Below are 24,587 nucleotides of genomic sequence, written 5' to 3'. Positions count from 1 at the left end.
CATAGAAGGGACAATCTAATCCTCTTTGCTAGTACATCTGCTCTGGCAGTTTTGCTCTGCAAATCAAAAGACATCCCATTAATTAAAGTTCCTTTCCCTTTCATTTTTATTCAGTTTGTGAAATGTGACCAGTATTCAAAAAAAAAAAAAAAAAAAAAAAAAAAAGTTTCAGGCCACTTTAGTCACAAATATCCACCCGAAGGGTGAGCACTTTGATTTGTTGTCTGGTTTCCGCTTACTGTTCTTCTTCATTTTTTTTTTTTTTTTTTTTTTTTTTAAGAAGGAGCCCTTCTCCTTTGGCAGAGTGCAATACATTCAGAGAGCTTTACAAAACAAAGCTTTCAGCTCTGAGTCAGCAACAAACTCATCTTTGTTCATGTGGCTCTATTAAGGAAAGAAGGCCAATTTTATGCAGGTTTCTATGGCTGGCTTCACAAAGGCATCTCTCTGTGTGCAAGCTCTCTGGCAGGAACAGCCGACTCTGAGATCATCGTTTTCAGTAATGACCAGCTGCAATGATCGGAGAAAGAAAATCATAAACTGGTTTATATAGTGATTTTATTAAGGAGCCTGAAATATAGATTCATTCACTGGTAGGCACTTAAGAAAGGAAGCTCATTGGATGTGTTTAAATGTATGGCCCAAGGCCTCCCCATTTTCCTTTATCACCAAACACGCTTTGATTGGCTATTCACGTCATTTGTCTTGAAGAGGAAGTGAAGCTTATTTGCATTTCCCTGGGTTTCCCAGGAAATTCCCAGGAATTCTTGTCCTTCATTCCATGGTATTTTCCTGTGTTTGGGATCACATTAAATTATAATCTCACACTGTGTCTCCAGGTACTGAACATTTGTTTAACAATAGAGCTAGGACATGTTAACGTTTCCAGTTTGCCCACAGAGAGATGGCTTCAGACTCCTAGAACATATGGCAAACATTTAGAATAAACAAAATAGTCTCATACTCCTAGTGCAAGCATTAAAACAAAAACAAAAACATCAACATAACACTATTTGTCAGAAAGTTTAACAAGATGAAGTTTGGAGATACAGAACTGCATGAAGCAATTTGTGTTAGAGCTACTTCCTTAACAGTGTTCCATGATAGGTGCATACATGTTTTGACTTAAATGAGAATTTCCAGCTTGCATAAATTTGGGTGGGAAATGCTGGTCTTGACAAAATGAAACTCCTTTTAACTGCATGACTGCTCAGAATCTTAATATGCTAATGTTCATTGCCATTTTTAAAAGAAAGATTCTTTCTTCTCCCCCTACCCCCATGGGAACATCTGCTTGGACGAGTACCCCAAAGATCTCACTTCTGGGGAAATGCTGCCCAAAACAGATGGGGTGATTGACAACCAAAGGCTTCAAAAGCTTAGGATCCTGGATAAAGTTTGCAAGAGAACCTTCAGACATTTGTGTTAATATGGATATATTAAATATTTATAGTCAGATGTTACCTGAAACTAGCTATTCAGAAATCAATTACGGTGTGAAATAGGAGAGCACTGTACCTTTTTTTGTCCAAAATGCTGGCTTTCTTTTTACAGATAAAGCTTTAGGAGATTTCTGTTGGTTTACAGATACACTGGTTGTATGATTCTCATTTTCGAGGCTTTATGACATAGAAAAAGAACTGTGATGGACTGCAAATGAGAAGCTGGAGCTAAGTGCATGGAAACCTAGCAGGTACCATGCTTCTCCTTCTTAATCCATGGCTACCAATTAAAGATGCCAGAAAGCATATTTTTGCCATATTTATGTGTGAGTTAAGTAAGTATCTTTGTTGTTGTTGTTGTTTAAAGAGAACTGCTAGCAAAGACTTTTGTTCATTCATCCTTTTAATTAATTCAAACAAGAAACATTTATCTACTGCCTGATTTGTACCAGGTACATTGTAAATAAGACAGACATGTTCCCTGCTTTCTTGGAACTTCCTGGCTAGAGGGGAGAAAGGAGAAAGGCCATGTTTTATAATTTCTAATCATGCTGTGGCTTGTTCATTTTCCCAAAGGGATTTCTGTGCACTTAGAACTGAATAGGTGGGCAAAAATTACTAATATTTTGAAAAATGAATGCATTGGAACCCGAAGCTTGCCTGATCCTGGGAGTCATTCTCATAGGCACTAGGCGTATACTTTGTTGTTGCGAACATCTTGTGTAAATTATGACTATACTTTGGGGCAGAAATTGATAATGGTTAAGGATGGGTCTTTTGAATTATCTGCCAGAACTTCTGAGCAACTGTTCCTGTTTTTTAGTCACTGATGAGTCACAGTTCAGGGGAGATACAATCAGTGTGCCAATTGATGTAAAAAAAAATATGGGTGATTTCTACCTTGGAATCCCTGATACAAGTCTAAACTTATCTCACATTGGAAAATAAATCCTCAAGGCACATACCTCTGTACTTGATATACTGCAACACATAAAGGATCTCTCTGCACTCTTGAAGCAAGTTGGGGCCTGGTTTAAGGGTGTTTTTCTTATAAAAGAAGGAAAGATAATGGCTGAACTCTGGAATAAGACAGTGGTAGGGAAGCTGTGATAAAATGGCTCCAAGATATAATATTTGCAAAAGTTTTAATCTACAGTGGTTGAATGTAGCCACCTCATAGGGAACTTAGATAACCTAATTAAGCAGTGTAAACTTTAAAAAGTCAAGGAAATGACTTGGTATTAATTCAGAACACAATTTAGAAAAATGTAACCTAGGCTTCTAGCTCCTAACTATGTGTGTGTTAATGTGTGCTTCTTCATACTTTTCTATTGTTTTAATAAATAAAGCAGTTATTTGTGTATTTTCTACTGTGGTTTTCGGTGTTTGTCTCTGCTCTGTTTCTGTGCATTTGTCTCTTCTTTCGAATCCAGATTGATCTAAGTCAATTTAAGTTCATTTATTTAATTAAGAAATATTTATGAAATGCCTGCTAGTGAGTAAGCACTAAGAATAAATGTTAAAAAAAGAAAGGGTGTGTGTGTGTGTGTGTGTGTGTGTGTGTGTGTATCTGAGAAGCACTACTTGAAAAACCAGAGGCAGCTTCATATTATCTGTAATAGGTTATCAAAGGGGATGGAAAGAAATTTGATATTCCTTTAGGTCAAACTGCCATATATATATACTTTATATTTTAAAGTCCTGTGCCAAATAGGGGTGCCTGGGTGGCTCAGTTGGTTAAGCATTGACTTTGGCTCAGGTCATGATCTCGCAGCCCATGAGATCAAGCCCCACATCGGGCTCTATGCTGACAACTCAAAGCCTGGAGCCTGCTTTGGATCCTTTGTCTCTCTCTTTCTCTGCCCCTCCCCTGCTCATGCTTTGTCTCTGTCTCTCAAAATAAATAAACATTAAATAAAATTTAGAAAAGAAAAATAAATAAAGTCCTGTGCCAAATATCTAAATCATTTTCATTGTTTATATGCATATTCTGAATATTATGAGTAATGGAAATATCATAAATATTATAAATAATATCATAAAATAAATAACATCATGACTTCAGATTTTAAATATATTATTATATTTCAAAGTTTGATCTCATGTAAAATGTATCTTCTATTAAATTTATAACGTAGGAATTAAAAAATGAATATGAAAGACAACAGCCTCTTATTGTGTTTCCTGTTTTTGTTTTATATACAGGTATATATTATGAAGTATATTTATATGATATATAAAATATGTATTTTATATTATATATCAAAGACTATTTCTTCTCTTTAGCTTTTATGGCTTAATTCCACTCACATACTATTTATTAAGTGATGACATGTACTTAAGACTCTAGTGCATGCAAATGGCTTCTCCCCCTCACTTACAAATCTGTGTAAATCTCTGAGAAACTACACTGTCAGTTGTTTGAGAGATTAAAAAAAATTGTTTAATGTTTATTTTTGAGAGGCAGAGTATGAGTGGGGGAGGGGCAGAGAGAGAGAGGGAGACACAGAATCTGAAGCGGGCTCCACGCTCTGAGCTGTCAGCGCAGAGCCCGACGCGGGGATCGAACTCACGGACCGCGAGATCATGACCTGAGCTGAAGTTGGACACTTTGAAGTTGGACAAGTACAGAGACAGACGCGGGGCTTAAATCTACAAAGTGCTAGATAATGACCTGAGCTGAAGTCAGACGCTTAACCGACTGAGCCACGCAGGTATTCCTAGTTCACCTTTTAATTGCTGAAAGAGGAACACTTTATTTTTTATTAAAAAAATTTTTTTAAGTTTTTTAAAAGTTTGTTCATTTATTATTTCAGAGAGAGAGAGAGAGAGAGAGAGAACGCAAATGGGGGAGGGACAGAGAGAGAGGAAGACACAGAATCTGAATCAGGCTTCAAGCTCCGAGCTGTCAGCACAGAGCCCAACATAGGCCTGAACTCACAAACTGTGAGAGTGAGACCTGAACTCACAAACCCGAGCTGAAGTCAGAGGCTTAACCAGCTGAGCCACCCAAGTGCTCCAAGATGAAACACTTTTAAAAAGTTAAAACTTGTGGCATCTTCCTTCTGCTTAGCTAAAATTCTCATCTTGAGCAAACTGGAGATTAATTCATTCACTGGTATTTTCTGTATGTGGGGGGTACGTGTGTGTGTGTGTGTGTGTGTGTGTGTGTGTGTGTGTGTGATGGAGAGCCTAGTACTTGTCAAGAAGTGTATTAGCAGCTAGGTTTACGGCAGTAAATAAAACAGATAAACTGCCTGGCTTTGTGGAGCTTAATTCTAGTGGAGGGAAGACCTTTTATTTAATAAGAGGCCAGGCAGTGTTCAAAAAATGCTATGAAGAGAATTAAAGTAGTGTACAGAAATAGAGGACAATGGAGAGCAGATTTCTAATATGGTGAAGGAGGATGGCCTCTCTAAGGAGGCCATATTTGAGGAGAGATTTAAATAAAGTCTGGGACCAAGTCTGCTTTTGGTTTTCTGGGGAAGAGCATTCTAGACACAAGCACCTGTAAATGCAAAGCCTCCCAAGCAGAGGCAGGCCAGTTGTGGTTGAGTAACGGAAAGGCAGCCCACAGAAGCAGGGTGAAGGAGGTAGAGGGTAGTAGGAGATGCACTAACTGTGAGGCAGCTCACACTTAACAAATGTGAGAACCAGGGAAGAAGCCAACGGAGGCCCATGTATGACATGTCTGAATATTTAAAAGCTATAAATCAAGCTAACATACTGTTAAATAAAACATGTTCTATCTTATTTTTTTAACTTTTGTAACACCCAGGAGTCCAAGTTTAAATACAACATTCTTGGATTCATTATTCCAGGTCAATGAATAAGGAACTGACCCTGGTCCTCGGTCTTCCCCCTTCTCTTTCCATTTTCAGCTCTGTTCTATATTTTGTGATATTATACATACACATGGATATCCAGATCATTGCTTCCAAGATCCACTCTCACTCCTGCAAACAACTGCCTCTGAGTTACCTCTTGGGTCTGTGTCTTGGATCATATACAGAATAGATTGCAGACTGGGAAGCAGGCTTGCAGACCCCTGGGAAGGGAATTCTGGACCCCTGGGAAACCAGGGCATATTCTGTAAGTGGTCTGTAGACTCCAGTTGTGCACATTCCACTGACTTGTAGACTCCCTACCTGGTGGCGGGTGGGTGGTTGCAATTGGTAGTGTATCCGGAGGGAAACCAACACTGGGCCCTCTGAAGCACATACTCCAGACTGTGTTCTAAGGATGGTACCAGTAGGCTTTGTTGGTCTTGGCAAGGATTTGGCTTTTGATGTTAACAGAGATAAGAAAACATTGAAGTGTTTTGCTTTTCATTTTCAATCTCACTCTGGCTGCTGTGTGGAGAGCAGCCTGGAGTGGGTCAAGAATGGAAGGAGGGAGCTCAGTGAAGACACTGTTGTAGAGTTTTCAACAAGAGATGGTATCTCTACGGGTTCCTATGAGCAACCAATAGTTAGTGATAAACAAAATGCTCTCCCACTCTTCAATACTCTTGGAGACTATAGAAAGCAGATTCTTTTGTTGGGGGAGAATAAAAGTGAGAAATGAAAGCTTTTATACCCACACAGTTTACCATTACTTTAGCATGTCTTTTATTCAGCTGTCTTCACTAACATAATTTTATTATTCCACTATTCTTATCAACATGACTCCAGGAGCTACCAAAAAAAAAAAAAAATAAGTGAATATCGGATTGCTCAACTTTTATATAGATAGCATCAAACGATTCTTACTTGTAAGACTCTTTGCACACTTTTTAAAAAATTTATTTTTATTTTTGAGATTTTGTGTGAGTGGGGGATGGGGCAGAGGGGGAAGGGAGAGAGAGAGAGAGAAAGAAAGAGAGTGAGAGAGAGAATCTTAAGCAGTCTCTACGCTTGGTACGGAGCCCAATGCAGGGCTTGATTCCATGACCCTGGGATCATGACCTGAGCCAAAATCAGGAGTGAGATGCTCAACCAACCGAGCCACTCAGATGCCTCTTCAAGACTCTTTGAAACCATCCTCTAGAAAACCTCATCTTACCATGTTCACCAATTCTAATCATGATCCTTATACAATATCAGTAAAGTTCTCTGTGTTGAAAGACTGTCTTAAACCAATCTCAAAATCTCATGTATTTCCCAACTTTGTAGTTCCCCCTTGGAAAGGCTATGAAAACACTGATAAAATAGTGTTCTCCTTTATCTTTATTTATTCCATGAGGAATAAATTCAACTTTGTCTCATCAAGAGTTTAGGAGCACCAGGGTGGCTCATTGGTTTAGTGTCTGACTCTGGATTTTGGCTCAGGTCATGATCTCATGGTTGTGAGATTGAGCCCTGTGTCAGGCTGTGCAGAGTGTGGAGTCTGCTTAAGATTCTCTCTCTCTTTGTCTCTCTTTATCCCTCTGCCCCTCTCCCCTACTTGTGTGCTATAAATAAATAAGTAAATAAATAAACATAAAAATGGGGTTGTTTTGGTGATGTTTATAGCAAGCCACTCTTTGACAATCTTGGAGGCCCACTGAGATCTGATAAAGACATCAAACTCCTACAACCCAAGACTCTCAATATGGAAATAGAGCAATCTTCTGAGACCTCTTGAGTTTTCAACTCAGGGATATTGCGTTAGGTCCAACTTCCTATTTCAATCTTTTTCTTTTCTTTCTTTTTTTCTTTTCCTTAGCTCCCCAGATAGTGACTTGATTTTGTCTTCTAGGAATAAACAAAATACCCTCCTACTCTTCATAAGCCTTTTAAGGATCTCTCTGATGAAATAATCAGACTTGTAAACCTCCTACTCTTTCTAGAAATCTGCCTTATTATTGCAACCTTGTGATATATAAGAAATACATGTTTTGTCATTTCTTACGTATATTTGGTCATTTCTCATATATATTTGGTCTTCGCCCACAGTTCCTGGCTCACAGCAAACCAAACTCTTGGAAGTTCCTGAGAGATAGGAGCAATGGGAACAACAGTTGTTATATTTGGTCTCTTGTCCTCAGTTCCTGAAAATACTTCAGAGCCATAAAGGTGAAATGAGTGTCTTGTTATTCATAACAAGCACTTTTCACCACTGGTTTATGCTAATGAGGTGACTTTCTAAAACACCTATAGATGGGGTCTGATTGCCAAGGGGATCAACAATGAATAGGTGTATGATTGACCTACATATAGAGCCAAACCAAATTGACAGAAGCCTCCATTAGTTTATCTACTGTGGCTAGTGCCCTTAGACATCATAGGTAGGCTTTTGCCATTGCGTTTATAGGGACTATAGTAAGCTATTAATTCTGATGATTTTAATGAAGTTGAATCAGAATAACAGGCCAACTGTAGCCCCTCACCCCTTTCTAGAAATCAGGGGTAGGACTTAAAGTTGCAACCTTCTATTCATGGTTGAGGTATAATTGACATACATATAGATGGACATACTCAATGTATACAATTTGATGAATTTGGAGATAAGTATAAAACAGTAAAACATCACCATAATCTATGCCATAAACATATCAGTCTCCTCCAAAAGTTTCTTCCTGCTTTTTTTTCTTGTGATAAGAATACTACATTAGATCTATCTTCTTAGAGAATTTTTAAGAATATGTTAACTATAGGCATGATGCTATAGAGTAAATCTCTAGGACTTCTTCATTTCACAGAACTGAAACTTAGTACCTTTGACCAATATCCCCTCTACCCTACCCTTGGTAACTAGCACTCTATGAGTTTGACTATTTTAGGTTCCTAGTATAAGTGGGATCCTGTATACTAGTGTCAGAACTGAACTGAATTGTAGAATATCCAGCTGATACTAGAAAATTTCTTGGTGTAGGGAAAAAACCCCACACTTCAGAATTGGTGATCAGAATCAAAGTCCTTGTCTCAGTCAGTTTAAGCTCCTATAACAAAAATAACATAGACTGGGTGGCTTAAACAATAGAAATGTGTTTCTCACATATTTGGGAGCTAGAAAGTATGAGATTAGTTATGGTGCCAGCATGGACACTTCTGTTGAGGGCTCTCTTCCTGCTTGCACACTGCTGCTTCTGGTTGTATCCTCACATGGTGGAAAGCAGAGAGCTTTTCCCAACACCATTCATTGAAGAGACTATTCTTTCCCAATTGTGTATTCTTGGCACTGTTGTTGAAGATCAGTTGATTGTGTATGCATGAGTTTATTTCTGAGCTTTCTGTTTTATTGCATTCGCCCAGCAGATTTTTGGTATGTTCTGGTCATTGCTTTTTTTCTTAGGATTTTTGAAGCATTTTCTGCCTGGAGAGCTAGAAACAGTATCAAAAATATTACTTAATTTTGTGTTCCCAAACTAGGAATTTCTAACCTATGTTTCTAATGACAAGAGTACCCATTTTACTGTGACTGTTAAAAAGCTTTGCAAAATCCTGCCACTCAGAAACTTTACTGCTCATATTGCCCCCAGTCTCTAGAAAAGGAAGAAAGAACAAACAGAACTGAAGAACTCAGACTGGCAAAATTCTCAGAGACTCTCAAACTTCTGAGGCTGAAGATATTGCCATTGAGATCATCTCCCTTTGGGATTCATTGACTGTCCCATTTCAATTGATAATGGTTGACTTATAGAAACATCACTTGCAATTATGGACTCCATTTACTAAAAACAGACATAGTCCAATATTGCAGGAGATTCTAGGAATGCATGCAGTATTTTTTTCAAGAGGTTTGAGCAGCCTTTCTTATAGTCCTTCTAAGCAACCTTTGAAGGATCTAAAACCTGAGACCAGGTCTTCTAGAAAGAGCCCATTAAGTACTGTTCACAACTAGAACAGCAATAAAATTCCAAGCAGTTGTTCCTTGGATTCATGCCTCTCAAATAAAGAGGCACAAACTATCTTTGAATCACTAGAAGGTGGTTCTTAGAGATCTCAAGATGAGGATTCTCTGAATATCTCAAGAGTCAGACCATCTTCAGAAGGAGATAAGTGTTAGACAGCTTTCACCCAGGATTCACAAAATAATACTGTATATTATAATGCTTTAGTAGGCATTATTTTGTTGTTTATTTTTCTGGACATTTTATTTTCTTTGTTGCTTATGTAAGGCTATCTTTAACTAAGTTATTGTAAGAACTCCATTCCTAATTTCAGTGTTATGCCATCTCGGCCACTCCATTGTATGAATCCCATGAATGGCTACAATTTGTTAATAAATGTATGCATATGACTAAACATCAGAAAACATACTTCCATTTGGAGCCACCCAGCTTCCTTTGGTACCAGTTCCTTATAATAAATCTCTTGGTTTCCAGGGTAACTGTACTTGACTGTCAGCTAACATTGGATGTAGAAAACCCCACAATAGACCAGACAGAGAGAAATCTGAAACCCCATTATCACATTGCACTTAGAAAAGAAAGTTCCTGTCTTCACTGAAACACCATTCAGTGATTTTTTGTTGGGCCTCAGTTTTGAAATTGAGCTTGCACAAAAATAGAACTGAGAAGAGGACTAGAGTAGAGATGGTATTCACTGGAAGACCAACTAACTTTCAAAGGAAAGACACACTATTTTTCTTTGGCCTTAGGTCTACCTAAGGATCTCATCTCAGTCCTGCAAACTCGTTGCCTGGTACTGGGCCATGCTTGATGAGTAGTTCCAGATTTTACAACACTGCAATCTGTTGGGGTCGATTATCTAAAAACAGATCATCGAATGGCTCCTAATGACTGGTATTGGATTTGTGTACAAATGACTACTCATTTCTAACTGCCAAATGGGAAGAGACTTGTTATATGTTGGTAATCTGATTCCTTTCTTTAGGATAGTCTCTGCATCACTTAGGGACCATTTTGGCCCTCAGTTTTCCCTTTTAGAAAAATTTCACCCTGTGCCTTAAAATAGGCCTGGAGAGTAGGAAGAATCCAATATGCCATTGTTTACAGACTAGCTAAAGAACTAGAGAATGCCACCAAGGGAAGTGACACTTGAGACCTTCATTAAATTGGGCAGATGCTGGTCCAGAAGAGAGCCTCTTTAGATATAATATTGGCCTCTTGAGAGGGAATATGTGATGTTTTAGGGGAGATGTGTTGTGCTTAGATTCTTACAGGCCTCTTTGGTATCTTTAATGTCGTGAAAGAGATTTGGGAAGGAACAAACCATAGGATTGTCAGTTTAGCTAAGAAACCTCTATCTGGTATGTGGGTTTTTTGCTTTAGGGATGAGATCTATTTTCTGTCTAATTTGGGCACCTTGTCTCCTGGCTGACAAGTGAAATATAAACTCTAATCATAATTATACCTTTAACAACTGCCTGGTTGTAACGTTCAGATGTGTGATCACCAGACATTTGAATATTGCTGAACAGCCACTGTGCCATCAAATGATCCAACAGGTGATCTTCCAACAAAAAGAATAGGAAAACCTTATTCTTGTGGAGGTTAAAACAACCATCTCTGGAAACATGATACAATATCCTGGCAACTCAAATATTGATGAGAATTTGGACTGAACACATCCCCAGATGTTAAGGAACCCTCTTGGGGCACCTGGTGGCTCAGTCGGCTAAGCATCTCTTGTTTTGGCTCAGGTCATCATCTCATGGTTCGTGAGTTCAAGCCCTGCATTGGGCGTGCTGACAGCGTGGTGCCTCCTTGGGATTCTCTCTCTCCCTCTCTTTCTGTCCCTCCTCTGCTTGTTCTCTGTCTATCCTCTCTCTCTCTCTTTCTCTCTCTGTCTTTTAAAATAAATAAATAACTTTAAAAAATGAACCTTCTCATAGGTCAGGTTGGAAGAATGACCACACGGTGGGACAGTGATACTGAAAGCATCTACATGCATATAGCTTATGGTCTACATGAACATGACTTTGTTTCGCTGTCTTAATTAACTTGATTTTATTGTTCTTCATCAATATGAATTTACTATTCCAGGAAGCTCTTGTGTAGAAAAATAAAAGATACAAATATCTTTATAGATTGTTCCAGGGACTTTTTGAAAAAAAAACACAAAACACAAAACAAACAAAAAAAACCCCATTTAAATAAGCACCAAACTGTTCAAATGCTTAACAGATAGCATCAAACAACTGTGAACTTCCCGAAACTCTTCAAAACTCATGCTTCAAAATTCTCACCTTGTGTGTCCACCAGTACTAAATTATAATGATCCATACCGATCCTAAAGACCCTGAATTGAATATCCACCTTAAACCTGGCTCCCGATCCTCGCAAATACCCTGATTTTTCTGTCCCCTTTCTGAGATACTACTAAAACTCTTGACAGTGTGCTCTCCCTAACTCTGGTAGGAATACATTCAACTTTATGGTATCCATGAGAGATTATATAGATATAGATATAGATGATATAGATATAGATATAGATATAAATTTACTCTTTTTATTTTTAGCCATACTAGTAAGCTCAATGTTACCCCCTTTTTATTTTAATTTGTACTTCTCTGAGGACTGTTGAAGTTGAGACCTTTTCCTTTAAAAAAAATTTTTTTTAATGTGCATTTATTTTTGAGAGAGAAACAGAGTGAAAGTGGGGGAGGGGCAGAGAGAGAGGGAGACACAGAATCTGAAGAAGGCTCCAGGCTCCAGGCAAGTGTTCAGCACAGAGCCCGACGTGGGGCTCGAACCCACAAACTGAGATCATGACCTGAGCCGAAGTCGGACATTTAACCGACTGAGCCACCCAGGCGCCCCGAGACCTTTTAACATGCTTAAGAAAATCTGTATCAATACAAACTAAAGGAGAAAAAAACAAAAACAATCTATAACAAAAAAATGATAAAGATGAATAATGATATGGAATTAAAGTCAAAGAAAGAATAGCAGCAAGTGAATGCTGTAATTGACTAAAAGTTGTACTGATGATACACTGATAAAAAAATTTTTTTTACGTTTATTTATTTTTTGGGAGACATAGAGAGAGCACAAGTTGGGGAGGGGCAGAGAGAGAAGGAGACACAGAGTCTGAAGCAGACTCCAGGCTCCGAGGTGTCAGCACAGAGCCCGACACGGGGCTCGAACTCACAAACCATGAGATCATGACCTGAGGTGAAGTTGGACACTTAACCAACTGAGCCACCCAGGTGCCCCTGATGATACACTGATAATAGTGTAAAATTTTAGGAATCTTAACTCTATGAAGCAATCTGCCCAGTGGGACTTTACAACATTATCAAGCAGAACACAGCAGCCAGGCTTCTGAACAGAATGCTGCATTAAAGCCTTAAGAAAAATTTTCTAACAAAGTAATTTTGGTTTATGAATGGAAAATATGAATAAACTTTATAGCTCACTTAATAAGTTTCTAAATAATGAAGAGAGCCTTCATATCAGTCCTCAGGTCATACTCTGAAGGTCACTGATCTAAGGCTTGGTTCCAAAAGGAAAACCACTGGGATATAAGGGAAGATTTATTAATGTGCTTTCCATATCTATATTAATAAAGTTGAATCTCAAAATACTCACCTTAGAAAAATGTCCTATGTTATCTGATAGCAATATATGTTCAGAAGGTATTAGCTATTCATACCTATATGTGCTAATAGAAATGACACGGTTTTATATTTAGGGGACTTATTTAAAAACTGCTACAAAGAAAATAGCAATAACAAGCACATTATCAGTTATGTATAAATTTCTGTTAACAGATACTGAGAAGGGATTGATCCACTCAGAAACATACCAGAATGTACCTGCCAAAATGAGCATTATTCTCTTGGGAGGTTATTTTTTCTAGCAAATTTGGCTGCTGATTTTGATTAGCAATATATTTATATAAGAGAAAATTTTTTCTACCCATTAAACAGTTTCCACAACACTGCTGCAGACTCTACAGCTTGGCCTCTAACAAAGGCAGCTTGGTATTATTTTGAATTTACTTTAGAATTGCTAAAATTGAGGCAAACCAATTTTTTCCTTAAGTGGAAAAGCAGCTCAACAACGTTTAAATGAACCATAACAAAAATGTCCAGTAGCTTCTTAATGAGCTTCAATAGAGTTGTGTAAAGTGAACTGCCAAAGACATTTTTTTCCCAGAAACTAGAAATAGACCTGTAGGGGCCAAACTCCCAGTCCAAGGCTCTGCCCCAGCTAGTGTTCCTAAAAGCCTGATCTGAAATATCAAAGCAAAATTTATTATCGTTATCCTTATGAGATAATCCCCATAGCGACCTAGCATTACTATTGTAGCTCACTAAGGGCTCAAGATCTCCCAGTGAATAGTGTGCTTAAATATGCTATTTATAACCAGAAAATATACTTTCAGTATAAGCCATTTTGTAAATCTGTAGATGCAAGAAAAAGGCAATATAGATTTGTGTGTGTGTGAAACTGGGGTATTTTAGAAACTGCACCATAGATCTCTAGAGTATGTAGGGAAATTTCGCTTTATTTTGTTTCATTATGTGAAATATCTTTTGGAAATGTTTCTCTTTGGCTTCAGCAAATGTCCTGGCTTAGCCGCTGTGTTACAGGTGCTCCAGGAAACTGGAAGACCTGTCTAAGAACTTAGTACCCTTAGCTTGCCTAGTCCTGAGGGTATGTGGCCCTGAATGTCATGCTGATGGTGGACATGGAGAAACTCAAGAGAATAAACAAGGCAAACAAAGAGTTGAAATGTTTGGATGTTTGTCTGGAAAACACAGACAGAATCTGGGGGAGCAAAAATGAAGGCTGCACAGTTACCATGCTGATCTCCTCTGCCCGATGAGGGATGACGGAGAGTGGTCACAGCTTTGTCGAGATGTGAATCTAGCGGTCCCTGGATACCATGTTCTGTAGCATAAAAATTGGCTTGTTCAATAAAGATGACGATCATATCATAGGAGACCCAGAAAAGGCCAGAAGCTTAGTAGAAGGCTGAGACTAGGATCCAAGGAACCATCTAAAAGAGTATTAAGGTTTTGTTTGGTCATTTGCTTGTTTCAAGTATTCAGAAGCAAATTTACTGTGCAGCTTGTGAATCGAAACTTCGGGGTGCCTCACCTGGTGTGTGCTGAGAGTTTCTGAGAGTTTTTGTGAGTCTCAGGTAGAGAGGAGAAGCCAGGTTGCCATCAAGAAGCATTTCTCTGTCGATACCTCTGGTAAATGGCTCAAGAGCTCTCACAAGAAAAGGACCTGGATCTGCATTAATTTTTGGTGGTTTATTTTCTCATTCTAACTAAATGCATACTCTCTTTTATTATTGATACAGTATTTATTTGTCTTCACTCTGTCAAACCCTGAGCCAGCCACGTTCCCCAGCCTGCCTGGGGAGATATAGGAAAAGGAGCAAACAGGGCAGATTAGACACTGGAAAAAGACCTATGGGAAGTAGAGACAGCTCTGTCACATGGAAAAGAGGGCGAGAAAGGCCACCACCATGCAAAAGAGTCCCATGGCCTCCGGGAGGGCAAAGCCCAGAATGGTGTAGGAGAAGAGCTGTTCAGGGAGGGGCTCCTGGCATAACCAATGATGAGGCTCCCAAATGCAGTCCCAGTTCCAGCCCTGGAGCCAGCCACCCCCACCGTGGCAGCCCCAGCCCCAGTGCACTTGGCTGCTGTGTCCTGTCCCTTGAAATGGCGCTGGTTCAGAACCTGCGGCTGGGAATATGTGAGGTCGGGGGGTGTGGGACTGCCAAGCTGCCAAGGTTCCATCTGTCAGTGTCTCCAGTGGTTTTAGCGACACTGCAGACCGTGACTGGCTCAGCAGCTGAGAGGTGCTCCTGACCAAGAAGGGGCGGAGACTAACTTTAGGCAGGCAGACATTTTCAGGGGATGAGGGGCTGTGGCAGGAGAGCTGCTCCCAGTGCAGAGATGACAGAGTGAAATGTCCACTTTTGTACCTAATGTTGTCTTTGCACTTCTGTATTTCTTTGTGGAAGTTCTCCCAATATTGTATAAGCTTCAGGCCAAACAAAATCTGGATTGCCCTTACTTTGTGGTTTGTTCACCATGTCAGACAGGTAGCTGGATTCTTTCTTGACACTTTAGAAATACATATCCTTAAACAGATAGTTTATGGAACAACTGTAGTGTTTGCTACTCATGTCAGAGTGATAGCCTTAGAAAGACCCATCTCAGAGACAAGGTCAGGAACAGAGAAGAGGTTTTCCGTACGAGACTGCTTTCTAACAGTTTTGATTGCACAAATGCTGTTATTTAGTTTTCTAATACATAGCTATTAAGAGATAAAAAAAAGAACCTGTTCATCATATATATTATGTAAGAAAAATGAGACACCACACTAACAGGCAGCAGCTGGACACATCCAGGTCATTGACACTTGGATGTATGATGGAAACCTTTGGGGTCAACGTGGAGTTCATAGGTTTATGAACTCCTGGATGACTACATAGCAGAGCTGATAAAGGGAATAATGTAAGGGAAACCAACAGACCTGTACCAAAAAAGTATAAAGGAAAGAGTCTAGAAATTTAACAGGGTAATTAATATGTACAAAAGACAAATTATTTTGCATTCACTGAGGAATTGTGATAATTTTATTTTAAGAACATATTTTAGTACCCAAAGGATTTCTTTCCATAACAATTAGTTGGAATCGCAATTGGTTTAATTATGTAAACAGTTCAACTGTATAAGATAAATATGGCATTCCTGTTTTTGGCTTAAAATATCTTTTTCTTTCAGAAGTTAAGAAAAACATACTTGCATGTTCCTAGAGAATTTTACAATGAAGAGTGGGTAAAGTTTTGGTCTGCTTTTGAAGGTAGAATAGTTGATATTTAGATCATTGATGTAATTATAAGGATGTTGTTTGGAGTTTTCATTTAGCGTGATATTATTAAATATGGAGAGTAATTTTTAATGCTCCTAAAAGCAAGTATTCTACATTCTTATGCATTTTGTCAGTATATTTTAAAATGTAAAATGTATTTCCTCTGACAAAGGATAGAATAAGATAAAAAAAAATCCCCCTCATTAAGGAACTAACTCAATTGATGCATTCTACATCTGGTAGATACTCAATAAATATTTGTTGAATGAAGGAATTATTTTAACTATTATATAAATGCTTTCTAGAAATAAAGTGCGTATATTTTTAAATGACCCAATGATAACTAAACTCTAAAAATGACTAGTGCTTGCTAATGGATGGGAAAATAATTTTTAAGAGGAGCTTTTCAAACTATTGAGCACATTTTTATTTGAGTTTTTTTTAAATATATCTTTTTATTCCTAGCTGCTGGTATAGTTGCTGCCATGAGTAGATACTAAATAAATGTTTGTTGATTTCACGGATAAATGAGGCATTTTAAGGGTTAGTCCTCTCATCTGAAATTATACATAGTTTGTTTATATTCAGGTTGACAATTTATTTATGTAATGATATGAGATTGTGATTGTCAGCAACATATAGAAAGTGCTAAGCATGAGACCCTCCAGGAAAATTAAAAAAAAAATAGACTAGATGAGAAGTAGAGGAAATTTTATAGTCTCAGGAATGACAATGCTTCAGTAATTATACGGCCAAAGATAGTAAGTATGGCAAGTAATAAGCATGGGCCAGTAAAAAGGACAAAAGAGGGAATTTGAGGTTGTGAAAAAAACACAAAGGGGATGATTAAGATATATATGGGAAGTGAGAGTTTACTTAATGAAGCTAAAGCAATGGTATGTTGAGGAGTAATGAGGTATTTGGCTAGAAAATATGAGAATTGTGGATTCCATTGATGAAGGGCCTTAGATGCCAGACTCAAGAATTTAGATGTCATAGACAAGAGATTCTAAGAGACTAGCATGATAAGAGAAGTGTTTGAAAGACATAATGCTGGCAGCTGTGTGCAGCATAGAATGACAGGTTCAGAAGCTAGAGGCTTAGCATATCCTAGTAAGATGAAGGTCTGCTCTTGAGAGGTTTCTAGGGTAAGGAAAAGGAAGCTATAAATGTAGGAGAGGTGGGGGCAGGACAGCATTGACTAAGGGCAGATTCAGGGTGCCAGGTAAAGGAGTAGGGTTAGTTGGCTGGGTTTAAGGTTTATTTACATTTCAGATGTCACAGACTCCCTAAGACATGCCCTCTGACATAGATGATGGGAAAGGATGAAATGTTAAGACATAAATTGTAAACTTCAGGAATTACCAACATGAGTGTGATAGCTGAAAACTGCAAGAATGGGCAATACAGAGAATCCATAGAAAGAGGAGAACAAAATATTAAGTAAGCTTTGACCTCGCAGGTGGGTCAAGAAGAGAGGAGGAGATGGGAAACAGTGAAACTATAGCTGAGGAAAGAGGATATCATGTTTTCAGAGGAGAAGGAAGATTTCAGGGAAACAGTGACCAATTGGGTCAACTGTAGTCAAGGAAACCAAAAAGTTGGACACGTGAAAGCTCAGGGGAAAATTCATTCATTTAGGGGCAGAGGAGGGGAAATTTTTTTTTCTTTTTTTTTTTAACAACCTTTTTGATATTTCATTGAAAAATTTGAGGGTGGGCGTTGTATTATTAATGTTTTCAAGGAGATTAATACTAATCTTAATATGGGGAGATAAATAGTGATTCTAAATAAATAGTGACTTGATTCTTAGAATTTTGCTGCTGAAAGCTGTATGGTTCAAAAAAATCAGGTAATTCTAATCCTGAGATGCTGAAGATAAGCAGTTCAACTCAACTTCCAGCTGGAAGAATTGACTACATGTTAGGGGGATGAATCATTTTAAAAGGGTTGGATTGTTCTTAGTAACTTGTTACCAAGGCTTCTGGATATGTTTCTGTTGCTTTGCTTGCTTTTCAAAGGGCTGGAAGTGGAAAACAGTAAAGAATTTAATCTTGTGGAAAACAGAAAACTAAAACTCATTTCTATGCTCACTCAAAATACATAGGAGAAGGACATGAAAATAAGTCGGGAGTTGAAGTTGACAATTAGGCTCCTGGCTCTGTGACTTTGTCATTCACAGAGGAAGTGAAACAGAACTGAACCTTGTTTTTTGTTTTTGTTTGTTTGTTTGTTTTAATAGGAGTCTACATGCATTTGATGACAAACAGTAGATCATGTTTAAATAAATTTTTGTAATACATGGTGAAACATGACTTCCTACTAACCTGAAGATTTATGGTCAATTTTCTTACCCAAGCTTATTGGTAATGTAAAGCTAACAAGGCTGAACGTTATTTGCACTTAACTCTTGGCAGTACGACTGTCAAATAGATATTTCATGGTGGTCACTGCTTACAGAGTCAACTGGTTTATTAAACAATTTTATCCTGGTGAAGTATAAGCATAAAATGATTATATTTTTTCTCCAATTGCTATTTTCAACCATGTTCTGTTAAATCACTCTTTCTAGTCCTCTTAAGATTATCTCAGGTTGTTTTCGTAACTTTTCATCCATTCCAAGATATTAGAAAATCAATTCCATTCTGGAATGACATAAGTTCAGCAACATGCCAAATTAACCCAGTTCCTCTCTTTATGTTTTGTGCTTAGTAGTCTAAGGAAACTGCATTGTGGGTCCTGTTCTTTCATTTCTTCTCCCTTTCTAATTCTGTCCTATCCCTTTCTGGATTTCTTTTCTCCTCCTACATTGGAGCCTGGGAAGAGAAATATGAGAAAGGCCAAATGTTCATACCTGCATTCCAGAAGGCTGGCTCTCTTACATGGAATGCAAGTATGAGTTTTTAAAGAGTTCTACGCAGGTTCCTACTCAAGGGTGCCTCTCATATTCTCTTGTTGCTGTGGTCCTCCTGGTCATAATATTAGTAAGACAACTCGAGCATGGATACCCTCCTAGGAGTTTGTATCTGAGAAGTATAGACTGCTCCACTAGAGTCCCCGTACTGCTGTACTTCTCCAATTCAATTTTTTTTTTTAACTAAGTAGGCACTGAAGGCAGATCCCAATCCTGCTCCCCAAGGGGAAATTAGATGGATTCCCCACTTTTTTCTCATCGCTTGGCTTATTATGGTGGCTGAAAGAGTGGAATCACCATCTTTTCTCTTTTGCCCTTCAGGCAAGAGATGGCAATATCTCTCCACCCACTGTGGCTAGCTCCCTAGACCCTAGAACCTGTTGGCTTCTCTTCATCCTGTTTACACTCTTGTACACTGTTCTTTTATTAAGCCTCCTTCAACACCTATTAGAATGTATCATGTGTGCAGTGTCATGGCTCTGACTGAAACGGATAATAAACAGTCTCAACAACTCTGTACTATAAATATTTTAAGGCAAGATGTGATTTACACAAAATAGTTCTTATGAAATTTGCATCTCTGAATGTTACTAGAGAGAAAGAAAACTTGAATAGGATAAGTTGAATTAAAATCTCAGCTCTGACATATATAAGCTCATTTGTAAAGTGGACATATACATCCCTACTTCATGAAGTTGACATGAAGATTCAATGAGATACAGGAATCACGATTCCACACAGGTCATAGTCGATAAATGTTCATTCAACATCTACATGATTCAAGACACTAAGTGCTTTCTATACAACACTAAGTGCTTTCTATACAATAAAGTGTTCTATAAATACAAGTTGATTTAATTCTTAATCTGATACAGGAGAAATATCTTGAAGTCATGAAAACATTCTTCTTTGTATGGAATGAGGAAGACCAGAGTGGACGAAGTGTAACTAGCTCTTCTTGGTGTCCTTCACTTGATTCTCTGACTGTGAAACATCAGCATAAAATCTGATTTATACTCTCTGGTAATAAGATTAGCAACACAATATGTTTTAAAACATTAAACTTGCTGGAACTTATTTAAAAAGTTTCTTTAAATGTTTATTTTTGAAAGAGAGAGAGACAGAAGGCATGAAGGGGAGAGGCAGAGAGACAGGTAGACACAGAACTTGAAGCGGGCTCCAGGCTCTGCGCTGTCAGCACAAAGCCCGACGCAGGGCTCGAACTCACAAACTGTGAGATCATGACCTGAGCCGAAGTCGGACACTCAACCGACTGAGCCACCCAGGTGCCCCGCTGGAACTTATTTTTTTATATATGAGAACAACAAAAGTAAAGCAAGAGTACCAAACAACCCAATATAGACTGTTCCTTTTTTTTTAATGTTTATTTATTTTGAGAGAGAGAGAGAGAGAGAGAGAGAGAGAGAAGGGACAAAGAGAGAGGGAGACAGAGAATCTGAAGTGGGCTCTGCATTGACAGCAGAGACCCTGATGCAGGGCTCAAACCCATGAACTGCAAGATTGTGACCTGAGCTGGTCGGGCACTGAACCAACTGAGCCACCCAGGCACCCCTAGACTATTTTTAAATGGCACTATTAATAAGTGAAAATACGGCAATTATATTGAGTATCCATAACTTAAAAAATTTTTAAGCAAATTTCAAATGGTAAATTTTAATTTTTAATTAATATTTCAATAAATATTCAAGAAACTTTGGTTAAAGAAAGAATCTTTACAGAGCATTAGAAGGCTTGGGATTTAGATATATATTTGCCATTAACAGGTATTGACTTTTAATAACTTAACTCTCTGAGGTCTTATTTCTAGTTCTATGGTTCAATTAATATATTTTTATGACTTATTAATTTATAAATAGTATATTTGATATTCCAAAATTCCTAATTCAATGCAGGTGAAAAATGTGTTAAACTCAGCGCTGCTCTGGGGAGAGAATGGGATAAAGAAGGTCTAGTCCTGTCCTCAGTGAGTTAGAAGGAATAAAATGTCAGTGCCAGTAAGAAATAAATTCTGTAACTGAGATTAATAAAGTGCTTAATGAAACTGCCAAAAGGAGCATTTTTTTTCCTACTTGAGGGAAATGACATTGCAGATAGCTTTTATATATATCAGTATTCTAGCTGAAAATTGTCTTACAGAAAAACCTTGCATTAAAAAAAATATTTCCTCAAAACCATTTGCATCTTTTAGGGTGGGGGGATGAAAAGAAAATTTTAACTTGATAATTTTTGATATCTGGTAAAAATGAATATTTGCTTTCCTTTTAATAGATTTTTTTTTAATTTTTTTTCAACGTTTTTTATTTATTTTTGGGACAGAGAGAGACAGAGCATGAACGGGGGAGGGGCAGAGAGAGAGGGAGACACAGAATCGGAAGCAGGCTCCAGGCTCTGAGCCATCAGCCCAGAGCCCGATGCGGGGCTCGAACTCACAGACCGCGAGATCGTGACCTGGCTGAAGTCGGACGCTTAACCGACTGCGCCACCCAGGCGCCCCTTCCTTTTAATAGATTTTGACCTAATGCCTGACAAGTGCATTACTTCATTAAAATAGTTCTTTAGAATTAACACTAAAGTGGAGACTTCTGCTTTTCCTATTCAATATTTCATCAAGGATCCTAGCTCTGCACTTTAAACATAGGGAAATACACAGTTTGTGCATAGTCACCTGAGGACCCCTACTTGATGAGCTTGGAGATATACCAAAACCTGCAATAATAATAATTACAAATTTAAAAACAATACTTATTTATGTATTTATTTTGAGAGAGAAAACATGTGAGCAGGGGAGGGTCAGAGAGAGAGGGTGAGAGAGAATCCCAAGCAGGCTCCAAGCTGTCAACGCAGAGTCCGACGTGGGGCTCAAACCCACGAACCCATGACCTGAGCCAAAATCAAGAGTCAGACGCTTAATCAACTGAGCCAGCCAGGCATCCCTGCAATAATAATAATTTTTTAATGGGGCACTTGGATGGCTCAGTCACTTAAGCATCCAACTTTAGCTCAGGTCATGATCTCATAGTCCGTGAGTTTGAGCCCTGCGTTGGGCTCTGTGCTGACAGCTTGGTGCCTGGGACCTGCTTCAGATTCTGCGTCTTCTTCTCTCTCTGCTCCTCCCCTGCTCACATGCTCTCTCTCGAAAATAAATAAACATTAATTTTTTTTAAAAAAATAATAATTAAAAAATGCTCAAATGTTACTGTACCACTGTAGTAAGACTCTAAATTTAAATTATAACCACAGGCATCAGGGTGTTCTATATTCAAATATGTGCTGAAATTTCAGTGTTTGGAAAATTTTTAATTCCAGAAGGGAAGATGATCTTTTTGTTACTTGAAGTATAATTACAATACGATATTATATTAGCTTCAGTTGTACAACATCCTGATTTAAAAAATTTTTTTTAACGTTTAATTTATTATTGAGAGACAGAGAGAAATAGAGCATGAGCATGGGAGGGTCAGAGAGAGGTGGAGACACAGAATTCGAAGCAGGCTCCAGGCTCCAGGCTGTCAGCACAGAGCCGGATGTGGGGCTCAAACCCACAAACTGTGAGATTATGATCTGGGACGAAGTTGGTTGCCCAACCGACTAAGCCACCCAGGTGCCCCTATATTGATTTCATAATTCTATACGTTACTCAGTGCCCACCATGGTAGGTGTAATCACCATTGTCACCATATAACATTTTTACAATATTATTGACCATATTCCCTATGCTGCATCTTTTTTCATCTCTGTGACTTATTTATTTTATAACTGAAATTTTGTATTTCTTAAATCCCTTTCTGTTTTTCCTATCCCCTCTCCCAGATTATCCTTTAACTATAAGAATTCTTCAGGGTACCACTTATATTGGTCAAATATATGATGTAATTGTATGTAATACGTATAAATACGTATATTTATAAATTAATTTTTAGACTTGCAACTCAACTTTGTTATGTTATTACCAGTGTTTCTAAAATCACGGGTGTATTTATTCTATATCTGGACTTACATTACAATTGTACCAGAACAGCTACCAACGTAAAAGAAATATGTGAAGTACCCTTGTATAAAGTGAAACATAATAGCTAATTTAATTTTGAGTAAGTGCATATTTTATACATTGCTCCTTGCTTAAAACAAAGACACACTTACATGATCATTAAATTTCAAGGTCTTGAAAAGCCCTAATAAGAAGTTTCTTCTTTGGTGTATAAGGTGGCTGGGCAAAAGTGGTGGTGGTGGTCAAGTGTGTGTGTTTTGGAGGGGGAGTAGGAGTTCACAGCCTTCCTTCTCCCTCCCCTCGGGAAAGAACAGGTATTGCCAATTTATCGTGTCTCCCTCTCCTGCCCTCTAAAAAGAAGAGTGCAATTCTCTTGAGTAAAGCTATCATAGAGCCCCTAACTGCATTCCCCCAGAGGGATGTGCAGGTAGAAGGAAATGTGACGTGCCGGAAGAGGCTCTCTGGTGGAGAGGAGAAAAGTGGTTGAGGGAACTAGATCATGGAGAGAAGTGAGTCCTTTTGCACTAAGAATGTCAGAGGTATCTGGGCATTTCAAGGTGTTAAAAAAAGAAACAGGATTATAATTGGCATCATCTCGAACCATGTTCTGGATTGCTTAATGTTTTCAAAATGAGCTACTCATGATTAGAGTTTGTGTTTAGGGCATGCTGTACTCAATCACATGGAGCATAGCAACAGGTTATATATGTAAGACAGACTCCCTTATAATAAAGGAAGAAAAGTCCTTCAAGATGCTTGGCATACAGTAGATGCTGTATAAATATTAGAAATTATGAAGAATTTTCTTCAAGAAGACAGGCTTACAAATTGCAGGGTACTTGAAGAAAGAATCTCTTTGAAAAAGGATTATTTCATTTTCATTATAACAACACTACAAATTCCTTGTATTTTCTCTTTCTTTCTTTCTTTCTTTCTTTCTTTCTTTCTTTCTTAGAGAAAGAGAGAGAACATAGGGGAGGGACAGAGGGAGAGACAGAGAGACAGAGAGACAGAGGGAGAGAGAATCCCAAGCAGATTCCATGCCCAACTTGGACCCTGATGCAGGGCTCGGTCTCACCACTGGTGAGATCATGACCTAAGCTGAAATCAGGAGTCGGACTCTTGAACAACTGAACCACCCGATGCCCTTGTCTTTTCTAATCTGTTTAATTTCCTGTTATTTCAAGTAGTATTCTGTACGATAATATTCTAGCACATGAAATAATTTGGGCAACCTCATGGAATTTCCTAATTTACAATTTGGCCTAAAGCAAAGTCTTATGTACATTTACATTCTTTTTTTAAAAGCATAATTATTAATTAATTATTAATTTCTCCAGAATGTATTCTCTTCATGTGAAAGACCTAAATTATTAAAACTATAAAAACTACTGCAGATATAGCACATTTATAAAATCCAGTGTTATAGAAAGTGTGGGGGAAATTTGCATACTGTTGGGAATATTAATAGGAGGATATGAACAATATATACCAAAAGCTTTAAAATGGTACAAA

The 24,587-nt window shown here is 38.1% G+C and overlaps 1 long non-coding RNA gene and 1 pseudogene across 2 annotated transcripts in view; one reads left to right on the top strand and one right to left on the bottom strand.

The window, feature by feature from the left end:
• Window positions 1–24,587, top strand: part of LOC125930095 (uncharacterized) — a 263,475-nt gene that overhangs the window by 58,779 nt on the left and 180,109 nt on the right. The window lies entirely within an intron of this gene.
• Window positions 14,761–23,663, bottom strand: LOC125930094 (ATP synthase F(0) complex subunit C2, mitochondrial-like; annotated as a pseudogene).

Source organism: Panthera uncia, chromosome A2 (genome assembly GCF_023721935.1).
Source record: "Panthera uncia isolate 11264 chromosome A2, Puncia_PCG_1.0, whole genome shotgun sequence".
In the NCBI taxonomy this organism is placed as follows: domain Eukaryota; kingdom Metazoa; phylum Chordata; class Mammalia; order Carnivora; family Felidae; genus Panthera; species Panthera uncia.
This window is presented reverse-complemented; position numbering and strand designations above follow the sequence as displayed.